Genomic DNA, 20,569 nt, shown 5'->3' on the forward strand with positions numbered 1-20,569 from the left:
AAACAATTCTGACTTGTGCTCCTCGTTGATCTTGTAGGATGTCTGAGCTTTGGTTCTTTCATAGAACCGTCCAAGTGGACACTTCATGATACAGCTAGCTCAGGAGAGCATCATAGGTTCAAATACCTTTGAGCTGTCAACACAGCTTGGTACATTCAACCTGAGAGTATGGGGCAGAGGCATCAACTATAATTGTTCCGTGACACTGTCCCCAAGTCCCTGGTCATGGGGTATCGGTCGAAATTGGTCACACTTTTCAAAATTGTCATGATCAGGGATGACAAGAGGGTAAAAACAATTTTGGAGAATGTGGGCATTGATCCCACTACCTCTCGCATGCAAAGCAAGCGCTCTACCACTTGAGCTAATTCCCCTGAGCGGCTAAGCTTTTAGCTTCGTGTCAAGCTTGTCAAACGCTCTGACAGGAGAGCCGAGTTACTGTTTAGTGTATGAGAATTTTATCTTTCAAGAAATTTAAATAACTGTTATTCCTACATTGCAAACCCTCTTCCAGGTTTCATCACAAGCCATTTGCTCATTTGTGTCTGTTCCTGGTGACAAACATTGTGAACAACACCCAATTCTTTTGTTCTTGTTGAAATGGTTTGTGTTCACAAAAGGCTGCCCCGTGTGAGGCTTGAACTCACGACCTTCAGATTATGAGACTGACGCGCTGCCTACTGCGCCAATGAGGCTGTTAGCTGTCAGTTTAAATGAAGAATTGTTGGACCGCCTGAAAAATATCATTCCATCAGTCTTTCAGAGTAGCTATAATTTTACCTTTTGCTGGTCAAATCTTTTCATTTTCATATGACCCATAGAGTGTTTTGCCGCAACAAAATGCAAGAGAGACAGCTTTGGTTTTTTTGGCTGCCATCGATATTGATTTTGAACAAGCATGTTGTCAATGTCTTTTATTTCATGAATCCTACCACTGCTAGGCTGCTATGTGCAATACGCCAAACAAGGACAAAGGTTGTTTGGCAACAGTGTCCCCAAGTCCTTTGTCGTGAGGGAAGATTTGGTCCGGTAGCACTTCTCACAAAGCTATGACTCAGGCTGAAGAGATTGGTAAAGCACCATTGGAGAATGTGGGCAATGATCCCACTACCACTCACATGCTTTGCAAGTGCTCTACAACTCAAGCTAATTCCCAGTTTGATGGCAGAGCCTTAGCTCTCATTGGTCATGAGTTCTCATACAAATCTGATCACACTGTTCAGAAAGTTTCTGTTCAGAGGGTCAAAACTATTGTGGAGAATGTGGGCATCGATCCCACTACCTCTCGCATGCGAAGCAAGCGCTCTACCACTTGAGCTAATTCCCCTTCATGATGAAGCTAAGTTTTTGTTCATGGGGGATCATACAGTTTGAGTAGAAGGTCAAAATCTATGTGGAGAATGTGGGCATTGATCCCACTACCTCTCGCATGCGAAGCAAGCGCTCTACCACTTGAGCTAATTCCCCTTTATGATGAAACAGTGTTGCTAAGTTTTTGTTCATGGGGGATCATACAGTTTGAGTAGAAGGTCAAAATCTATGTGGAGAATGTGGGCATTGATCCCACTACCTCTTGCATGTGTTGCACACTTGGACGTAAATAAACGGACTTCCAGGCGTGCATGAGTTTTTACGTTCTTTTTACTTGAAATATGCTGAAACACACAGACACATGCACATCAGCCTCTTCTCTGTGCGCCGCAGGCTGTCCATATACACAATATGGAATAGCTAATCACCCCGCAACTACTTGAAACATTCCCAATATTCTGTACATTCATGCCAGTTGTATTTTGTTCAGAACGCAACACATTCATACGCAAATTATACATCCACATCCTTACTTTAATGTACTTTTGCCTACCTGAAACACACAGACACATGCACATCAGCCTCTTCTCTGTGCGCCGCAGGCTGTCCATATACACAATATGGAATAGCTGCACGCGCCTTCCTAAGGACCCCTAAGGCCACCTGGCTGCCCAAAGTGCCTGTGTGAACTCTGCTCATTGTACCCATGCATTCGTTACTAAAATACTAAATTTGACATTGCACCTGAACAGAATATGAGCCCACAAAATCATAAACTGAAATAATAAAAATTACACAAATAATACAGGGTGATAGGGGGTGCTTAGTGTCTTAACATGTGTCCCACACTCTCCCCTCCAAAATGAATGTCGTCTCGACATTAGAAATTGTCCAGAGTCTTCTGTCGTTAACATATGAGTTGCAGATGTAGGTTTTCTGGGAGGCAGTCTTTTGAGATACGTCCTGTACATCAACCGTCTTCAACATGACACATATCTCCCTCTTTGCGTCATGTGTCAGCAACAGACACCACTGGCCAGGTGATATCTGAAATGCTACTCCGCCACTTATGCGGGTCATGTATCTCATACTGAAGGGTTCTGAACCCGCTTCTACCCCACAACCCATTACACAGACCCACATGCATAACTGTGCTTCACAACCATTCCAGTTTCTTCTATGTGTTAGTAGTCTGAACTCTGGTACTTTCCTTCCCAATAAAGATAAATCACTGCAACAATTTCCGTCTAACTGTAACTATAAATGCTCCTATGAATTATTTTTCTTTCTCTTTTACAACAATAAATTCAACACGTGACTATGAAGAACTGTAACTATCACTTGTGTCTGTATGCGACAGATGGCTGACCTAATGTGTCATATGTAAGTACCTCTGGTGGATTTCTTTTTCTGAAAGGATACCTTCGTGGAGGTGGTTGCAGCGACTCAGGGTCCCTTTCATCTGCCTCATCAGATGATGACGCCTGCTCAGAATGTGGCTTGCTTGCTTCATCAGATGACGCCTCTAGCTCTACCCTTGCCGGATCTCTGCTCTCCACCTCTGGCTCCATTCTGTCTTCATCCTCCTCAGGACACTCCTCTTTGTCACCACCTTGCTCCACTTCTTTTTCAGCTGTTCGTGGCTGGAATTCCTCCGCCTCCACTCTCAGCTGGCTTCTGGTCTGGTTGAATGGCTCTGGTGGTCGTGTGATGATGACTCTCCAGTCACTTTCATCCTCCGAACTATTATCCAGATCTCTCTCCTGTTTTGCCTGTCTTTTCTTCTTCGTGTCCGTCATCAGGTTTCTCTTTTTCAGTGTCTTTTTCTCCTGCTTGTCTTCTTCAACAGGCAAGAAGTCACATGGCAGTAACAAATTCCTGTGCAGAACTCTGGTCCTTCCTAGGCCTGTCTCAGGTTGTACTTCATACACGGGGCTGTCCTTGTGCTTCCTCTTGGTCACGACATGAACTTTCTCCTCCCAGTACGATCTGAGCTTTCCTGGTCCTCCTTTGTCTCTGAAGTTCCGCACAAGTACTCTACAACCTGGCTGTAGTTCTGCTCCATATGTCTTCTGGTCATAGTGCTTCTTGGCTCTACTTTGTGCCTTCTCTACACTCTCTGATGCTAGTCTGTATGCTTCTTGCATCCGCCTTCTCCACCTGCTGGCGTAATCTTTCTGAGAAGCGCTCCGGTCACATGGCTTTAGCCCAAACATTATATCGATAGGAAGTCGGGGATTTCTACCATAGAGGAGGTAATATGGGGCATACCCTGTCGCCTCACTGCGTGTACAGTTATATGCATGAACAACTTTGGCTAGGGAGCTCTTCCAATCTGATTTAGCTTCTACAGTCAGGTTTCTAAGCATGGAAAGGAGTGTTCGATTGAATCTCTCTGCTTGACCATTTCCAGCTGCGTGGTAGGGTGTTGTGCGTGAACCTTGGATTCCACTGTATTCTTCCAGCTTTGAAAACAGTTTGTTTTCAAACTCTTTGCCCTGATCGTGATGTAACTTGGCCGGAAATCCAAACTTGAGCACAAAATCCCCAAAGATCTTTTCAGCTGCAGTTTTTGCTGACTTGTTGGTACATGCATATGCCTGAGCAAAGCGCGTGAAGTGGTCTATCACCACCAAGATGTACTCATATCCTCCTTTACAACTTTCCAGATGCAGGAAATCTATTGAAACCATCTCAAAGGGGTATGTGGTCACTATATTAACCAGTGGTGCCCTAGTTGGCTTGTTCGGACGCTTCCGTTTCAGGCAGCTACACACCTTGGTCACATAATGGTCCACATCTCTCTGCATGTGAGGCCAATAGAATCGATCACGAATCAAGCTGAGTGTCCGCTCCACTCCGAGGTGGCCCATTTCCTCATGCAGTTCTCGGTAGATTAGCTGGTGGAATGTTTTAGGTAGCAACAGTTGAACTCGAGCCACTGACTTTCTGTACAGGACACCTTCTTCGTTGACAAACAGCTTGTTTCTCTCTCTTACAAGAACAGAGATGTCATCCCGCCAGTCTCTTCCTCCCAGACGAGGCCATTGTCCTTTCATGACATACTCTCTTACTTTGCCAATGACTGGATCATTGATTTGTGCTTTCTTTAGGGTCTCCATGGAGATTTCTGCCACTGGGGATGCCACTCGTTCCTGTACTACGTCAGCACATGCTGCATTGATAGTGGCTGGACACATCCAGGGCTCATGTTCAAGGGACTGGAGTTGGAGTGACTGTGTAATAGTTGTTATCACTTCTGGCTCCATTTCACCTATGCATGTGTGCATGTATCGCTCCATGTCAAGCGGCATTCGTGACAAGCCATCCGCATCTCCATTCACTTTCCCCGGCCGATATTTAATTGAGAACTGAAAGTCTGCAAGCTCAGCAATCCACCTGTGTGTTGTGGCGTTCAGCTTCGCTGTGGTCAGGACATAAGTCAGGGGATTATTGTCGGTGTACACCGTAAAGGACGGTGCATAATACAAATAATCGCGAAACCTTTCACAGATTGCCCACTTCATTGCTAAAAACTCTAGCTTGCCAGAATGGAGGTGGTAATTCTTTTCTGGGGCAGTTAGTGTTCTTGACCCATACCCGATGACAACCAGCTTGCCTTCTTGCTTCTGGTACAAAACTGCACCAAGTCCTTCCTGAGAGGCATCACAATGCAACACAAATGACTTCTCAAAGTCGGGGTAACCTAAGAGTGGTGGACACAACAGGTACTCCAAAAGCTCGCAAAGCACCTCCTGGTGTTGTCCCGTCCAGGTGATCGGCTGACTAGAGGATAGCTGATCTGACTTTTTATGTTTCCCCTTACTCTTCCTGGTACTTGATTGTTGAGCCCCGCCCCCCAGAGTTTTCTCCATGGCTAACAAACTATACAGTGGCTTGGCAATGCGTGAAAAGTTCGGTATATATTGGCGGTAATATGACAGGAACCCTAACATTTTCCTCAACTCGCCGACTGTCTTGGGTTTGCGGTCTTTGAGTGCTTGTACGGGTGCTATCTCAGCAGGGTCCATGCAGTAACCGTCTTTAGATACAATCTTCCCTAGGAATTTCACCTTGTCTTTAAACACTTCACATTTCTTTGCTGTCAGTTTTACTCCATGTGCTTGATAGCGACGTAACACCTCTCTCATATCACTTAAATGGTTCTCAAACGTTCTGCTGTGGACGAGATTGTCATCCAAATAAGGCTGTGATGTCTCATCTCGCAACCCTGCAAGGCACTCCTCCATACTGCGCTGGAATTCTGCTGGAGCCGAGGACAGGCCAAAAGGGATCCGCACCCACTCATATAAACCCCAAGGTGTTATGAAGGCTGTAAGTGGTCTGCTACTCTCCTCCAGGAAACCCTGATGATATGCCTTTCCCTGGTCCAGTACAGAAAACCATACACTTCCACTCAAGCTGTTGAGCATATCCTGCACTCGGGGGATGGGGTGGCGATCTGGGATGGATTTCTGGTTCAGTTCACGATAATCCACACATAGACGTAAACTCCCATCTTTTTTACGAACACAGACTATTGGTGATGAGTATGGGGACCGGGACTTTTGAATCCATCCTCTGTTCAGTAGATCCTCCAAATACTCCTTCACCTCCTTGTGTAGCGGCTTAGGTACTGAGGTGTAAGTGCGTCTTACTGGAGTTGTGTCACTAAGCCTAATCTTCAACTGTAAGGATGGAATGCATCCTACATCATTCTCATCTCTCGAAAATGCAGCACATTCTTCTCTGAGCATTTGCCTCACCTTCTGTTGCTGGTCTACATTCAAGTGATCAACTGACACAGGAGGGTCCCATGAATCATGTGCGCAGTCTAGCTGTCTACATTCTTCTTTGAGCTTTTCAGGGGTACTAGTTATGTTAGCTGTAGGCTCGCCCCCCGTGGATGTTTTGGTCGTGTTTTCAATAGTACTCGCTGGTCTTACATCTACCGGGTAAATAGCCTTAACTTGCTGGAGCTGTCCTAACACTGTGCGAGGGGTGAGGGTGATGTCATGGTTGCTGTCATTAGTGACCGGGATAGTCACCCGAGACCAGTTTCCTTTCTGCAGGCATATAGCGGTTTCATGAATGTCCAACCCCTCTGGCCAGTTTGGAACCTCATCTGGTTCAAAAAGGACTTCTTGTTTTGTGGAGAGGGGACCTGTCCTCACACTACACTTAACCTCCTTAGTCTGCCCTGCAGGGATTACTGTTGCTAGCCTCCCCACCTTTACCACACCCTCTCTGTCATTCTGGTCACAGCCCTGCATGATGTGGATCAGCACCTTTGCTTTTTTACAGTCAATGGAGAAAGCGTCTCTTACTAGAGCAGATGTAACTTCTGGGTGCTTCTCCATTCCTTTCATCACCATATTCTCAATCACATTATAGCCGATAATTGGTGGCTCTGCTACACCAGGTTCATTAGAGACTAGCACTGGTACCGTTATCTCTGACTGTGGGCTTCCATTGGATTTAAGCTTGAACTTCAGCTCAACCCAACCCGAAAAGGGGATGACGGTCTGGTTTGCTGCTCTGCCAACAAGGGTCTCATCTTCCCTCAAGAGCTCATTCAACCTACGTAACCGAACGTGTGGGAAACAGGACTTTCTCCAGCTTTCATTAATGATTGTGACCTGTGAACCCGTATCCCACAGCGCTTGAGTGGCTACTCCCTCAAAAAAACAATCTACCATGCACTTTTTACCGATAAGGGCATTCAGCTTAGCTTGGCGATGTAAAGAGAGATGACTGGCATAGGTAGCACCCACAATCTGTTCAGCCCTCTCACTTTTCTCTAACTCCGCCTCTAGCTGCCTAATTCTATCACAGAGAAGCTCATGCACCTTGTCATCTGGTTCAGCTTGTCTTGAGGCTGAAGAATTTGGGGGCCCACCTGTCTGAATTACCACCTTCATGCCGTCAGGTTTCCCAGGCAGCCTCCTTTGTCCTCTGCAGCCCCTTGAGAAGTGCCCAGACAGTCCACATTTGAAACAGTGTTCACACTGGTCACCTATTCCCTGTTCCTGGCACACTTTACATCCTTTCTTAACACTCGTTCTCGCTTGGTGGCTGGACCCTGGAGTGTTAGTTATACTTTTCCTTATTTCAGCCATTTCTTCTCTCAACAACCTAATAGTCTCACAAAAGTCAGAGTCTCTTGAACTGGCAACAGCAGGTGTTTTGCGACTTTTAAGCTTAACTTCAGCGGCCTGTTCCTGAACACCCACCCTGGCTTCAGCTGTATACTGACTCTGCTGACTGGTCTGTCTTTCTGTCTGCATTTCATTTACTTTAGGGACTCTGCTGCTTGCACTTTTCTTTTGTTTCGATTGTCTTTCTGATTCAACACTAGCTGCTTCATTCATTCTGTCAATGAGTACTTCATCTGTCACTCTCTGATCATCCAGGTAAGGCTTGAGCTGAAACTTAATATGATCACTTAACAACCCAGTACTTACTGACCTCAAGAATTTCTTCTGTATGAGCTCAGGACTGTACTGTTCATCAGATCCCACTTCTCTTGAAGCAAGCAACAGTCTCTCTTTTAACTCAATTGCTCTGAAGAGAAAGTTCTGAGGGGACTCACGACTGTCTTGCGTTATGTTTACTAACTTGTGATACAGGTCTGTTGAGCTGTCCTCTTTGAAATGTCCCTTTAATATTGTCTTCAACTGGGGGAGGGTCAGGTCACTTTTTATCTCCAGCATATCACGAATACTCAAACCTGGACTAATCGACTTGATCACAGCTTCCACAACCTCAGCCTCACTGTGTCCTTTATTCAGACCTCTCTCAATCTGATGCATCAGGTTTGTATAGGAGAGTCTGTCTTTTTGTCCCTTCTCCCCAATTTGACCACATATCTTGAATTCTCGTCTTATTGTTACTTCCGGGACGCGATTCACGGCTGCAGGAGTCATATTCTGTGGGGCTGAAACTTTGCTTGATGATGCATTGTTCACTTTTTCACTCAGCCGCCTCACTTCATCCTGCAATGCTAGACTGTTTAGCTGGAGCTGTGAGTACTTTTCTGCTAAACTACTTTCGTCAGTTGTGTTTTCAGCGGTTGGTGCTGTGCTCTCTGTATTTACTTCACTGGTCCTATTGTCTGTAACTTGCTCAACATATTTCAGTAAAGTCTCCAGATGATGTATTGCAATATCCGGTTCTTCATCATTAATTACATTGTCCATATTATCTGTAATTTTCCTGATTAACGCTCGCCTCGTGATGACATTTCCACTCGGGATTTTAACCTCTGCACATACCACTTTGAGCTGGTCCAGGTGCAGCATCCATAGTTTCTCGGACACGGTCTCTGCTAACGCCTCCAGATCCATTGCGTTGTGTGTCCGCGCTCCCGATGCTGCGCACCCGTCGTCAATTAAGGTACTCCCGCTTCTCGTCTTTTTTTCACACTGACCGCGACGTTAACCATCCCAGCGGTGCCTCCAATTTTTGTTGCACACTTGGACGTAAATAAACGGACTTCCAGGCGTGCATGAGTTTTTACGTTCTTTTTACTTGAAATATGCTGAAACACACAGACACATGCACATCAGCCTCTTCTCTGTGCGCCGCAGGCTGTCCATATACACAATATGGAATAGCTAATCACCCCGCAACTACTTGAAACATTCCCAATATTCTGTACATTCATGCCAGTTGTATTTTGTTCAGAACGCAACACATTCATACGCAAATTATACATCCACATCCTTACTTTAATGTACTTTTGCCTACCTGAAACACACAGACACATGCACATCAGCCTCTTCTCTGTGCGCCGCAGGCTGTCCATATACACAATATGGAATAGCTGCACGCGCCTTCCTAAGGACCCCTAAGGCCACCTGGCTGCCCAAAGTGCCTGTGTGAACTCTGCTCATTGTACCCATGCATTCGTTACTAAAATACTAAATTTGACATTGCACCTGAACAGAATATGAGCCCACAAAATCATAAACTGAAATAATAAAAATTACACAAATAATACAGGGTGATAGGGGGTGCTTAGTGTCTTAACATGTGTCCCACACTGTCGTGAGGGAAGATTTGGTCCGGTAGCACTTCTCACAAAGCTATGACTCAGGCTGAAGAGATTGGTAAAGCACCATTGGAGCAGGAAGTGCAGGGAGACACAGCAGCCACTCAGGATCAGCTTAACGGTGTGACATCATCACTTAAATCACATACAGAGAATACGATGAGACACTGATGAGAACATTAGAACTATTTCTCTTCCAAATCCCGGTACGTCTCTGCTACATCTAACAGCATTTCATGTTTTTATTGAGGGAAAGGTAATCTCCCCATCAATCCCCATCATTGGAGAATGCTCCAATTACGGGGAACCTCTTGCATGCTAAGGAAGTAGTCTACCAGTTGAGTCAATTCCCGGTCTGATTTCAAGGTTACAGTTCTACCAATGCAACATTGTCTCCAAGTCCTTGTTCATGGGGGACACTGGTCACACTGTTCAGAAAGTTTCTGTTCAGAGGGTCAGAATTATTGTGGAGAATGTGGGCATCTATCCCAATACCTCTTGCATGCGAAGCAAGTGCTCTACCACTTCAGCTAATTCCCCTTCATGATGAAGCAGTGTTGCTAAGTTTTTGTTCATGGGGTATCATACAGTTTGAGTAGAAGGTCAAAATCTATGTGGAGAATGTGGGCATTGATCCCACTACCTCTTCCATGCTAAGCAAGCGCTCTACCACTTGAGCTAATTCCCCTTAATGAACTATGGGTACAACCCCACATGTGACACAAAGACTTTACAAATGTAGTCCTACCAAGTTTGTCAAACAATTCTGACTTGTGCTCCTCGTTGATCTTGTAGGATGTCTGAGCTTTGGTTCTTTCATAGAACCGTCCAAGTGGACACTTCATGATACAGCTAGCTCAGGAGAGCATCATAGGTTCAAATACCTTTGAGCTGTCAACACAGCTTGGTACATTCAACCTGAGAGTATGGGGCAGAGGCATCAACTATAATTGTTCCGTGACACTGTCCCCAAGTCCCTGGTCATGGGGTATCGGTCGAAATTGGTCACACTTTTCAAAATTGTCATGATCAGGGATGACAAGAGGGTAAAAACAATTTTGGAGAATGTGGGCATTGATCCCACTACCTCTCGCATGCAAAGCAAGCGCTCTACCACTTGAGCTAATTCCCCTGAGCGGCTAAGCTTTTAGCTTCGTGTCAAGCTTGTCAAACGCTCTGACAGGAGAGCCGAGTTACTGTTTAGTGTATGAGAATTTTATCTTTCAAGAAATTTAAATAACTGTTATTCCTACATTGCAAACCCTCTTCCAGGTTTCATCACAAGCCATTTGCTCATTTGTGTCTGTTCCTGGTGACAAACATTGTGAACAACACCCAATTCTTTTGTTCTTGTTGAAATGGTTTGTGTTCACAAAAGGCTGCCCCGTGTGAGGCTTGAACTCACGACCTTCAGATTATGAGACTGACGCGCTGCCTACTGCGCCAATGAGGCTGTTAGCTGTCAGTTTAAATGAAGAATTGTTGGACCGCCTGAAAAATATCATTCCATCAGTCTTTCAGAGTAGCTATAATTTTACCTTTTGCTGGTCAAATCTTTTCATTTTCATATGACCCATAGAGTGTTTTGCCGCAACAAAATGCAAGAGAGACAGCTTTGGTTTTTTTGGCTGCCATCGATATTGATTTTGAACAAGCATGTTGTCAATGTCTTTTATTTCATGAATCCTACCACTGCTAGGCTGCTATGTGCAATACGCCAAACAAGGACAAAGGTTGTTTGGCAACAGTGTCCCCAAGTCCTTTGTCGTGAGGGAAGATTTGGTCCGGTAGCACTTCTCACAAAGCTATGACTCAGGCTGAAGAGATTGGTAAAGCACCATTGGAGAATGTGGGCAATGATCCCACTACCACTCACATGCTTTGCAAGTGCTCTACAACTCAAGCTAATTCCCAGTTTGATGGCAGAGCCTTAGCTCTCATTGGTCATGAGTTCTCATACAAATCTGATCACACTGTTCAGAAAGTTTCTGTTCAGAGGGTCAAAACTATTGTGGAGAATGTGGGCATCGATCCCACTACCTCTCGCATGCGAAGCAAGCGCTCTACCACTTGAGCTAATTCCCCTTCATGATGAAGCTAAGTTTTTGTTCATGGGGGATCATACAGTTTGAGTAGAAGGTCAAAATCTATGTGGAGAATGTGGGCATTGATCCCACTACCTCTCGCATGCGAAGCAAGCGCTCTACCACTTGAGCTAATTCCCCTTTATGATGAAACAGTGTTGCTAAGTTTTTGTTCATGGGGGATCATACAGTTTGAGTAGAAGGTCAAAATCTATGTGGAGAATGTGGGCATTGATCCCACTACCTCTTGCATGCTAAGCAAGCACTCTACCACTTGAGCTAATTCCCCTTAATGAACTATGGGTACAACCCCACATGTGACACAAAGACTTTACAAATGTAGTCCTACCAAGTTTGTCAAACAATTCTGACTTGTGCTCCTCGTTGATCTTGTAGGATGTCTGAGCTTTGGTTCTTTCATAGAACCATCCAAGTGGACACTTCATGATACAGCTAGCTCAGGAGAGCATCATAGGTTCAAATACCTTTCAGCTGTCAACACAGCTTGGTACATTCAACCTGAGAGTATGGGGCAGAGGCCTCAACTATAATTGTTCCGTGACACTGTCCCCAAGTCCCTGGTCATGGGGTATCAGGCTAGACTGGTCACACTTTTCAAAATTGTCATGATCAGGGATGACAAGAGGGTAAAAACAATTCTGGAGAATGTGGGCATCGATCCCACTACCTCTCGCATGCAAAGCAAGCACTCTACCACTTGAGCTAATTCCCCTGAGCTGCTAAGCTTTTAGCTTCGTGTCAAGCTTGTCAAACGCTCTGACAGGAGAGCCGAGTTACTGTTTAGTGTATGAGAATTTTATCTTTCAAGAAATTTAAATAACTGTTATTCCTACATCGCAAACCCTCTTCCAGGTTTCATCACAAGCCATTTGCTCATTTGTGTCTGTTCCTGGTGACAAACATTGTGAACAATACCCAATTCTTTTGTTCTTGTTGAAATGGTTTGTGTTCACAAAAGGCTGCCCCGTGTGAGGCTTGAACTCACGACCTTCAGATTATGAGACTGACGCGCTGCCTACTGCGCCAACGAGGCTGTTAGCTGTCAGTTTAAATGAAGAATTGTTGGACCGCCTGAAAAATATCATTCCATCCGTCTTTCAGGGTAGCCATAATTTTACCTTTGGCTGGTCAAATCTTTTCATTTTCATATGACCCATAGAGTCTTTTGCCGAAAAAAAATGCAAGAGAGACAGTTTTGGTTATTTTGGCCGCCATCAATATTGATTTTGAACAAGCATGTTGTCAGTGTCTTTTATTTCATGAATCCTACCACTGCTAGGCTGCTATGTGCAATACGTCAAACAAGGACAAAGGTTGTTTGGCAACAATGTCCCCAAGTCCTTGATCGTGAGGGAAGATTTGGTCCGGTAGCACTTCTCACAGAGTTATGACTCAGGCTGAAGAGATTGGTAAAGCACCATTGGAGAATGTGGGCAATGATCCCACTACCCATCACATGCTTTGCAAGTGCTCTACAACTCAAGCTAATTCCCAGTTTGATGGCAGAGCACTAGCAGAGCATTAGCTCTCATTGGTCATAAGTTCTCATACAAGTCTGGTCAGACTGCTCAGAAAGTTTCTGTTCAGAGGGTCAAAACTAGTGTGCAGAATGTGGGCATCTATCCCACTACCTCTCGCATGCGAAGCAAGTGCTCTACCACTTGAGCTAATTCCCCTGCATGATGAAATGGTGCTGCTAAGTTTTTGTTCATGGGGGATCATACAGTTTGAGTAGTAGGTCAAAATCTATGTGGAGAATGTGGGCATTGATCCCACTACCTCTCGCATGCAAAGCAAGCGCTCTACCACTTGAGCTAATTCCCCTTAATGAACTATGGGTACAGCCCCACATGTGACACAAAGACTTTACAAATGTAGTCCTACCAAGTTTGTCAAACAATTCTGACTTGTGCTCCTCGTTGATCTTGTAGGATGTCTGAGCTTTGGTTCTTTCATAGAACCATCCAAGTGGACACTTCATGATACAGCTAGCTCAGGAGAGCATCATAGGTTCAAATACCTTTCAGCTGTCAACACAGCTTGGTACATTCAACCTGAGAGTATGGGGCAGAGGCATCAACTATAATTGTTCCGTGACACTGTCCCCAAGTCCCTGGTCATGGGGTATCAGGCGAGACTGGTCACACTTTTCAAAATTGTCATGATCAGGGATGACAAGAGGGTAAAAACAATTCTGGAGAATGTGGGCATTGATCCCACTACCTCTCGCATGCAAAGCAAGCGCTCTACCACTTGAGCTAATTCCCCTGAGCTACTAAGCTTTTAACTCCGTGTCAAGCTTGTCAAACACTCTGACAGGAGAGCCGAGTTACTGTTTAGTGTATGAGAATTTTATCTTTCAAGAAATTTAAATAACTGTCATTTCTACATCGCAAACCCTCTTCCAGGTTTCATCAGGAGCCATTTGCTCATTTGTGTCTGTACCTGGTGACAAACATTGTGAACAATACCCAATTCTTTTGTTCTTGTCTGAAATGGTTTGTGTTCACAAAAGGCTGCCCCATGTGAGGCTCGAACTCACGACCTTCAGATTATGAGACTGACGCGCTGCCTACTGCGCCAACGAGGCTGTTAGCTGTCAGTTTAAATGAAGAATTGTTGGACCGCCTGAAAAATATCATTCCATCCGTCTTTCAGAGTAGCTATAATTTTACCTTTTGCTGGTCAAATCTTTTCATTTTCATATGACCCATAGAGTGTTTTGGCGCAACAAAATGCAAGAGAGACAGCTTTGGTTTTTTTGGCTGCCATCGATATTGATTTTGAACAAGCATGTTGTCAATGTCTTTTATTTCATGAATCCTACCACTGCTAGGCTGCTATGTGCAATACGCCAAACAAGGACAAAGGTTGTTTGGCAACAGTGTCCCCAAGTCCTTTGTCGTGAGGGAAGATTTGGTCCGGTAGCACTTCTCACAAAGCTATGACTCAGGCTGAAGAGATTGGTAAAGCACCATTGGAGAATGTGGGCAATGATCCCACTACCACTCACATGCTTTGCAAGTGCTCTACAACTCAAGCTAATTCCCAGTTTGATGGCAGAGCACTAGCAGAGCATTAGCTCTCATTGGTCATAAGTTCTCATACAAGTCTGGTCAGACTGCTCAGAAAGTTTCTGTTCAGAGGGTCAAAACTAGTGTGCAGAATGTGGGCATCTATCCCACTACCTCTCGCATGCGAAGCAAGTGCTCTACCACTTGAGCTAATTCCCCTGCATGATGAAATGGTGCTGCTAAGTTTTTGTTCATGGGGGATCATACAGTTTGAGTAGTAGGTCAAAATCTATGTGGAGAATGTGGGCATTGATCCCACTACCTCTCGCATGCGAAGCAAGCGCTCTACCACTTGAGCTAATTCCCCTGCATGATGAAATGGTGCTGCTAAGTTTTTGTTCATGGGGTATCATACAGTTTGAGTAGAAGGTCAAAATCTATGTGGAGAATGTGGGCATTGATCCCACTACCTCTTGCATGCTAAGCAAGCACTCTACCACTTGAGCTAATTCCCCTTAATGAACTATGGGTACAACCCCACATGTGACACAAAGACTTTACAAATGTAGTCCTACCAAGTTTGTCAAACAATTCTGACTTGTGCTCCTCGTTGATCTTGTAGGATGTCTGAGCTTTGGTTCTTTCATAGAACCATCCAAGTGGACACTTCATGATACAGCTAGCTCAGGAGAGCATCATAGGTTCAAATACCTTTCAGCTGTCAACACAGCTTGGTACATTCAACCTGAGAGTATGGGGCAGAGGCATCAACTATAATTGTTCCGTGACACTGTCCCCAAGTCCCTGGTCATGGGGTATCAGGCGAGACTGGTCACACTTTTCAAAATTGTCATGATCAGGGATGACAAGAGGGTAAAAACAATTCTGGAGAATGTGGGCATTGATCCCACTACCTCTCGCATGCGAAGCAAGCGCTCTACCACTTGAGCTAATTCCCCTTCATGATGAAGCTAAGTTTTTGTTCATGGGGGATCATACAGTTTGAGTAGAAGGTCAAAATCTATGTGGAGAATGTGGGCATTGATCCCACTACCTCTCGCATGCGAAGCAAGCGCTCTACCACTTGAGCTAATTCCCCTTTATGATGAAACAGTGTTGCTAAGTTTTTGTTCATGGGGGATCATACAGTTTGAGTAGAAGGTCAAAATCTATGTGGAGAATGTGGGCATTGATCCCACTACCTCTTGCATGCTAAGCAAGCACTCTACCACTTGAGCTAATTCCCCTTAATGAACTATGGGTACAACCCCACATGTGACACAAAGACTTTACAAATGTAGTCCTACCAAGTTTGTCAAACAATTCTGACTTGTGCTCCTCGTTGATCTTGTAGGATGTCTGAGCTTTGGTTCTTTCATAGAACCATCCAAGTGGACACTTCATGATACAGCTAGCTCAGGAGAGCATCATAGGTTCAAATACCTTTGAGCTGTCAACACAGCTTGGTACATTCAACCTGAGAGTATGGGGCAGAGGCCTCAACTATAATTGTTCCGTGACACTGTCCCCAAGTCCCTGGTCATGGGGTATCGGTCGAAATTGGTCACACTTTTCAAAATTGTCATGATCAGGGATGACAAGAGGGTAAAAACAATTCTGGAGAATGTGGGCATTGATCCCACTACCTCTCGCATGCAAAGCAAGCGCTCTACCACTTGAGCTAATTCCCCTGAGCTGCTAAGCTTTTAGCTTCGTGTCAAGCTTGTCAAACGCTCTGACAGGAGAGCCGAGTTACTGTTTAGTGTATGAGAATTTTATCTTTCAAGAAATTTAAATAACTGTTATTCCTACATTGCAAACCCTCTTCCAGGTTTCATCACAAGCCATTTGCTCATTTGTGTCTGTTCCTGGTGACAAACATTGTGAACAACACCCAATTCTTTTGTTCTTGTTGAAATGGTTTGTGTTCACAAAAGGCTGCCCCGTGTGAGGCTTGAACTCACGACCTTCAGATTATGAGACTGACGCGCTGCCTACTGCGCCAACGAGGCTGTTAGCTGTCAGTTTAAATGAAGAATTGTTGGACCGCCTGAAAAATATCATTCCATCCGTCTTTCAGAGTAGCCATAATTTTACCTTTGGCTGGTCAAATCTTTTCATTTTCATATGACCCATAGAGTCTTTTGCCGCAACAAAATGCAAGAGAGACAGTTTTGGTTATTTTGGCTGCCATCAATATTGATTTTGAACAAGCATGTTGTCAGTGTCTTTTATTTCATGAATCCTACCACTGCTAGGCTGCTATGTGCAATACGTCAAACAAGGACAAAGGTTGTTTGGCAACAATGTCCCCAAGTCCTTGATCGTGAGGGAAGATTTGGTCCGGTAGCACTTCTCAGAGTTATGACTCAGGCTGAAGAGATTGGTAAAGCACCATTGGAGAATGTGGGCAATGATCCCACTACCCATCACATGCTTTGCAAGTGCTCTACAACTCAAGCTAATTCCCAGTTTGATGGCAGAGCACTAGCAGAGCATTAGCTCTCATTGGTCATAAGTTCTCATACAAGTCTGGTCAGACTGCTCAGAAAGTTTCTGTTCAGAGGGTCAAAACTAGTGTGCAGAATGCGGGCATCTATCCCACTACCTCTCGCATGCCAAGCAAGCGCTCTACCACTTGAGCTAATTCCCCTGCATGATGAAATGGTGCTGCTAAGTTTTTGTTCATGGGGGATCATACAGTTTGAGTAGTAGGTCAAAATCTATGTGGAGATTGTGGGCATTGATCCCACTACCTCTCGCATGCAAAGCAAGCGCTCTACCACTTGAGCTAATTCCCCTTTATGATGAAACAGTGTTGCTAAGTTTTTGTTCATGGGGGATCATACAGTTTGAGTAGAAGATCAAAATCTATGTGGAGAATGTGGGCATTGATCCCACTACCTCTTGCATGCTAAGCAAGCGCTCTACCACTTGAGCTAATTCCCCTTAATGAACTATAGGTACAACCCCACATGTGACACAAAGACTTTACAAATGTAGTCCTACCAAGTTTGTCAAACAATTCTGACTTGTGCTCCTCGTTGATCTTGTAGGATGTCTGAGCTTTGGTTCTTTCATAGAACCATCCAAGTGGACACTTCATGATACAGCTAGCTCAGGAGAGCATCATAGGTTCAAATACCTTTGAGCTGTCAACACAGCTTGGTACATTCAACCTGAGAGTATGGGGCAGAGGCATCAACTATAATTGTTCCGTGACACTGTCCCCAAGTCCCTGGTCATGGGGTATCAGGCGAGACTGGTCACACTTTTCAAAATTGTCATGATCAGGGATGACAAGAGGGTAAAAACAATTCTGGAGAATGTGGGCATTGATCCCACTACCTCTCGCATGCGAAGCAAGCGCTCTACCACTTGAGCTAATTCCCCTTCATGATGAAGCTAAGTTTTTGTTCATGGGGGATCATACAGTTTGAGTAGAAGGTCAAAATCTATGTGGAGAATGTGGGCATTGATCCCACTACCTCTCGCATGCGAAGCAAGCGCTCTACCACTTGAGCTAATTCCCCTTTATGATGAAACAGTGTTGCTAAGTTTTTGTTCATGGGGGATCATACAGTTTGAGTAGAAGGTCAAAATCTATGTGGAGAATGTGGGCATTGATCCCACTACCTCTTGCATGCTAAGCAAGCACTCTACCACTTGAGCTAATTCCCCTGAGCTGCTAAGCTTTTAGCTTCGTGTCAAGCTTGTCAAACGCTCTGACAGGAGAGCCGAGTTACTGTTTAGTGTATGAGAATTTTATCTTTCAAGAAATTTAAATAACTGTTATTCCTACATCGCAAACCCTCTTCCAGGTTTCATCACAAGCCATTTGCTCATTTGTGTCTGTTCCTGGTGACAAACATTGTGAACAATACCCAATTCTTTTGTTCTTGTTGAAATGGTTTGTGTTCACAAAAGGCTGCCCCGTGTGAGGCTTGAACTCACGACCTTCAGATTATGAGACTGACGCGCTGCCTACTGCGCCAACGAGGCTGTTAGCTGTCAGTTTAAATGAAGAATTGTTGGACCGCCTGAAAAATATCATTCCATCCGTCTTTCAGAGTAGCCATAATTTTACCTTTGGCTGGTCAAATCTTTTCATTTTCATATGACCCATAGAGTCTTTTGCCGCAACAAAATGCAAGAGAGACAGTTTTGGTTATTTTGGCTGCCATCAATATTGATTTTGAACAAGCATGTTGTCAGTGTCTTTTATTTCATGAATCCTACCACTGCTAGGCTGCTATGTGCAATACGTCAAACAAGGACAAAGGTTGTTTGGCAACAATGTCCCCAAGTCCTTGATCGTGAGGGAAGATTTGGTCCGGTAGCACTTCTCACAGAGTTATGACTCAGGCTGAAGAGATTGGTAAAGCACCATTGGAGAATGTGGGCAATGATCCCACTACCCATCACATGCTTTGCAAGTGCTCTACAACTCAAGCTGATTCCCAGTTTGATGGCAGAGCACTAGCAGAGCATTAGCTCTCATTGGTCATAAGTTCTCATACAAGTCTGGTCAGACTGCTCAGAAAGTTTCTGTTCAGAGGGTCAAAACTAGTGTGCAGAATGCGGGCATCTATCCCACTACCTCTCGCATGCCAAGCAAGCGCTCTACCACTTGAGCTAATTCCCCTGCATGATGAAATGGTGCTGCTAAGTTTTTGTTCATGGGGGATCATACAGTTTGAGTAGTAGGTCAAACTCTATGTGGAGAATGTGGGCATTGATCCCACTACCTCTCGCATGCGAAGCAAGCGCTCTACCACTTGAGCTAATTCCCCTTTATGATGAAACAGTGTTGCTAAGTTTTTGTTCATGGGGGATCATACAGTTTGAGTAGAAGATCAAAATCTATGTGGAGAATGTGGGCATTGATCCCACTACCTCTTGCATGCTAAGCAAGCGCTCTACCACTTGAGCTAATTCCCCTTAATGAACTATAGGTACAACCCCACATGTGACACAAAGACTTTACAAATGTAGTCCTACCAAGTTTGTCAAACAATTCTGACTTGTGCTCCTCGTTGATCTTGTAGGATGTCTGAGCTTTGGTTCTTTCATAGAACCATCCAAGTGGACACTTCATGATACAGCTAGCTCAGGAGAGCATCATAGGTTCAAATACCTTTGAGCTGTCAACACAGCTTGGTACATTCAACCTGAGAGTATGGGGCAGAGGCATCAACTATAATTGTTCCGTGACACTGTCCCCAAGTCCCTGGTCATGGGGTATCAGGCGAGACTGGTCACACTTTTCAAAATTGTCATGATCAGGGATGACAAGAGGGTAAAAACAATTCTGGAGAATGTGGGCATCGATCCCACTACCTCTCGCATGCAAAGCAAGCACTCTACCACTTGAGCTAATTCCCCTGAGCTGCTAAGCTTTTAGCTTCGTGTCAAGCTTGTCAAACGCTCTGACAGGAGAGCCGAGTTACTGTTTAGTGTATGAGAATTTTATCTTTCAAGAAATTTAAATAACTGTTATTCCTACATCGCAAACCCTCTTCCAGGTTTCATCACAAGCCATTTGCTCATTTGTGTCTGTTCCTGGTGACAAACATTGTGAACAATACCCAATTCTTTTGTTCTTGTTGAAATGGTTTGTGTTCACAAAAGGCTGCCCCGTGTGAGGCTTGAACTCACGACCTTCAGATTATGAGACTGACGCGCTGCCTACTGCGCCAACGAGGCTGTTAGCTGTCAGTTTAAATGAAGAATTGTTGGACCGCCTGAAAAATATCATTCCATCCGTCTTTCAGAGTAGCCATAATTTTACCTTTGGCTGGTCAAATCTTTTCATTTTCATATGACCCATAGAGTCTTTTGCCGCAACAAAATGCAAGAGAGACAGTTTTGGTTATTTTGGCTGCCATCAATATTGATTTTGAACAAGCATGTTGTCAGTGTCTTTTATTTCATGAATCCTACCACTGCTAGGCTGCTATGTGCAATACGTCAAACAAGGACAAAGGTTGTTTGGCAACAATGTCCCCAAGTCCTTGATCGTGAGGGAAGATTTGGTCCGGTAGCACTTCTCACAGAGTTATGACTCAGGCTGAAGAGATTGGTAA

At 44.6% G+C, this 20,569-nt stretch overlaps 1 protein-coding gene and 13 non-coding genes across 19 annotated transcripts in view; 1 reads left to right on the forward strand and 13 right to left on the reverse strand.

Annotated features, from left to right (window-relative positions):
- Nucleotides 1-20,569, forward strand: part of cntrl (centriolin) — a 62,577-nt gene that overhangs the window by 37,806 nt on the left and 4,202 nt on the right. The window lies entirely within an intron of this gene.
- Nucleotides 623-695, reverse strand: trnam-cau (transfer RNA methionine (anticodon CAU)). The gene has a single exon. It is a non-coding gene; the product is annotated as a tRNA-Met (tRNA).
- trnam-cau (transfer RNA methionine (anticodon CAU)) lies at nt 10,745-10,817 on the reverse strand. Its single transcript has one exon. It is a non-coding gene; the product is annotated as a tRNA-Met (tRNA).
- On the reverse strand, nt 11,665-11,737 carry trnaa-agc (transfer RNA alanine (anticodon AGC)). The gene has a single exon. It is a non-coding gene; the product is annotated as a tRNA-Ala (tRNA).
- On the reverse strand, nt 12,430-12,502 carry trnam-cau (transfer RNA methionine (anticodon CAU)). Its single transcript has one exon. It is a non-coding gene; the product is annotated as a tRNA-Met (tRNA).
- trnam-cau (transfer RNA methionine (anticodon CAU)) lies at nt 13,987-14,059 on the reverse strand. Its single transcript has one exon. It is a non-coding gene; the product is annotated as a tRNA-Met (tRNA).
- Nucleotides 14,926-14,998, reverse strand: trnaa-agc (transfer RNA alanine (anticodon AGC)). The gene has a single exon. It is a non-coding gene; the product is annotated as a tRNA-Ala (tRNA).
- Nucleotides 15,658-15,730, reverse strand: trnaa-agc (transfer RNA alanine (anticodon AGC)). Its single transcript has one exon. It is a non-coding gene; the product is annotated as a tRNA-Ala (tRNA).
- Nucleotides 16,423-16,495, reverse strand: trnam-cau (transfer RNA methionine (anticodon CAU)). Its single transcript has one exon. It is a non-coding gene; the product is annotated as a tRNA-Met (tRNA).
- Nucleotides 17,360-17,432, reverse strand: trnaa-agc (transfer RNA alanine (anticodon AGC)). Its single transcript has one exon. It is a non-coding gene; the product is annotated as a tRNA-Ala (tRNA).
- trnaa-agc (transfer RNA alanine (anticodon AGC)) lies at nt 18,092-18,164 on the reverse strand. Its single transcript has one exon. It is a non-coding gene; the product is annotated as a tRNA-Ala (tRNA).
- Nucleotides 18,413-18,485, reverse strand: trnam-cau (transfer RNA methionine (anticodon CAU)). The gene has a single exon. It is a non-coding gene; the product is annotated as a tRNA-Met (tRNA).
- On the reverse strand, nt 19,352-19,424 carry trnaa-agc (transfer RNA alanine (anticodon AGC)). Its single transcript has one exon. It is a non-coding gene; the product is annotated as a tRNA-Ala (tRNA).
- Nucleotides 20,117-20,189, reverse strand: trnam-cau (transfer RNA methionine (anticodon CAU)). The gene has a single exon. It is a non-coding gene; the product is annotated as a tRNA-Met (tRNA).

Source organism: Antennarius striatus, chromosome 3, assembly GCF_040054535.1.
Source record: "Antennarius striatus isolate MH-2024 chromosome 3, ASM4005453v1, whole genome shotgun sequence".
Taxonomy (NCBI): Eukaryota; Metazoa; Chordata; class Actinopteri; order Lophiiformes; family Antennariidae; genus Antennarius; species Antennarius striatus.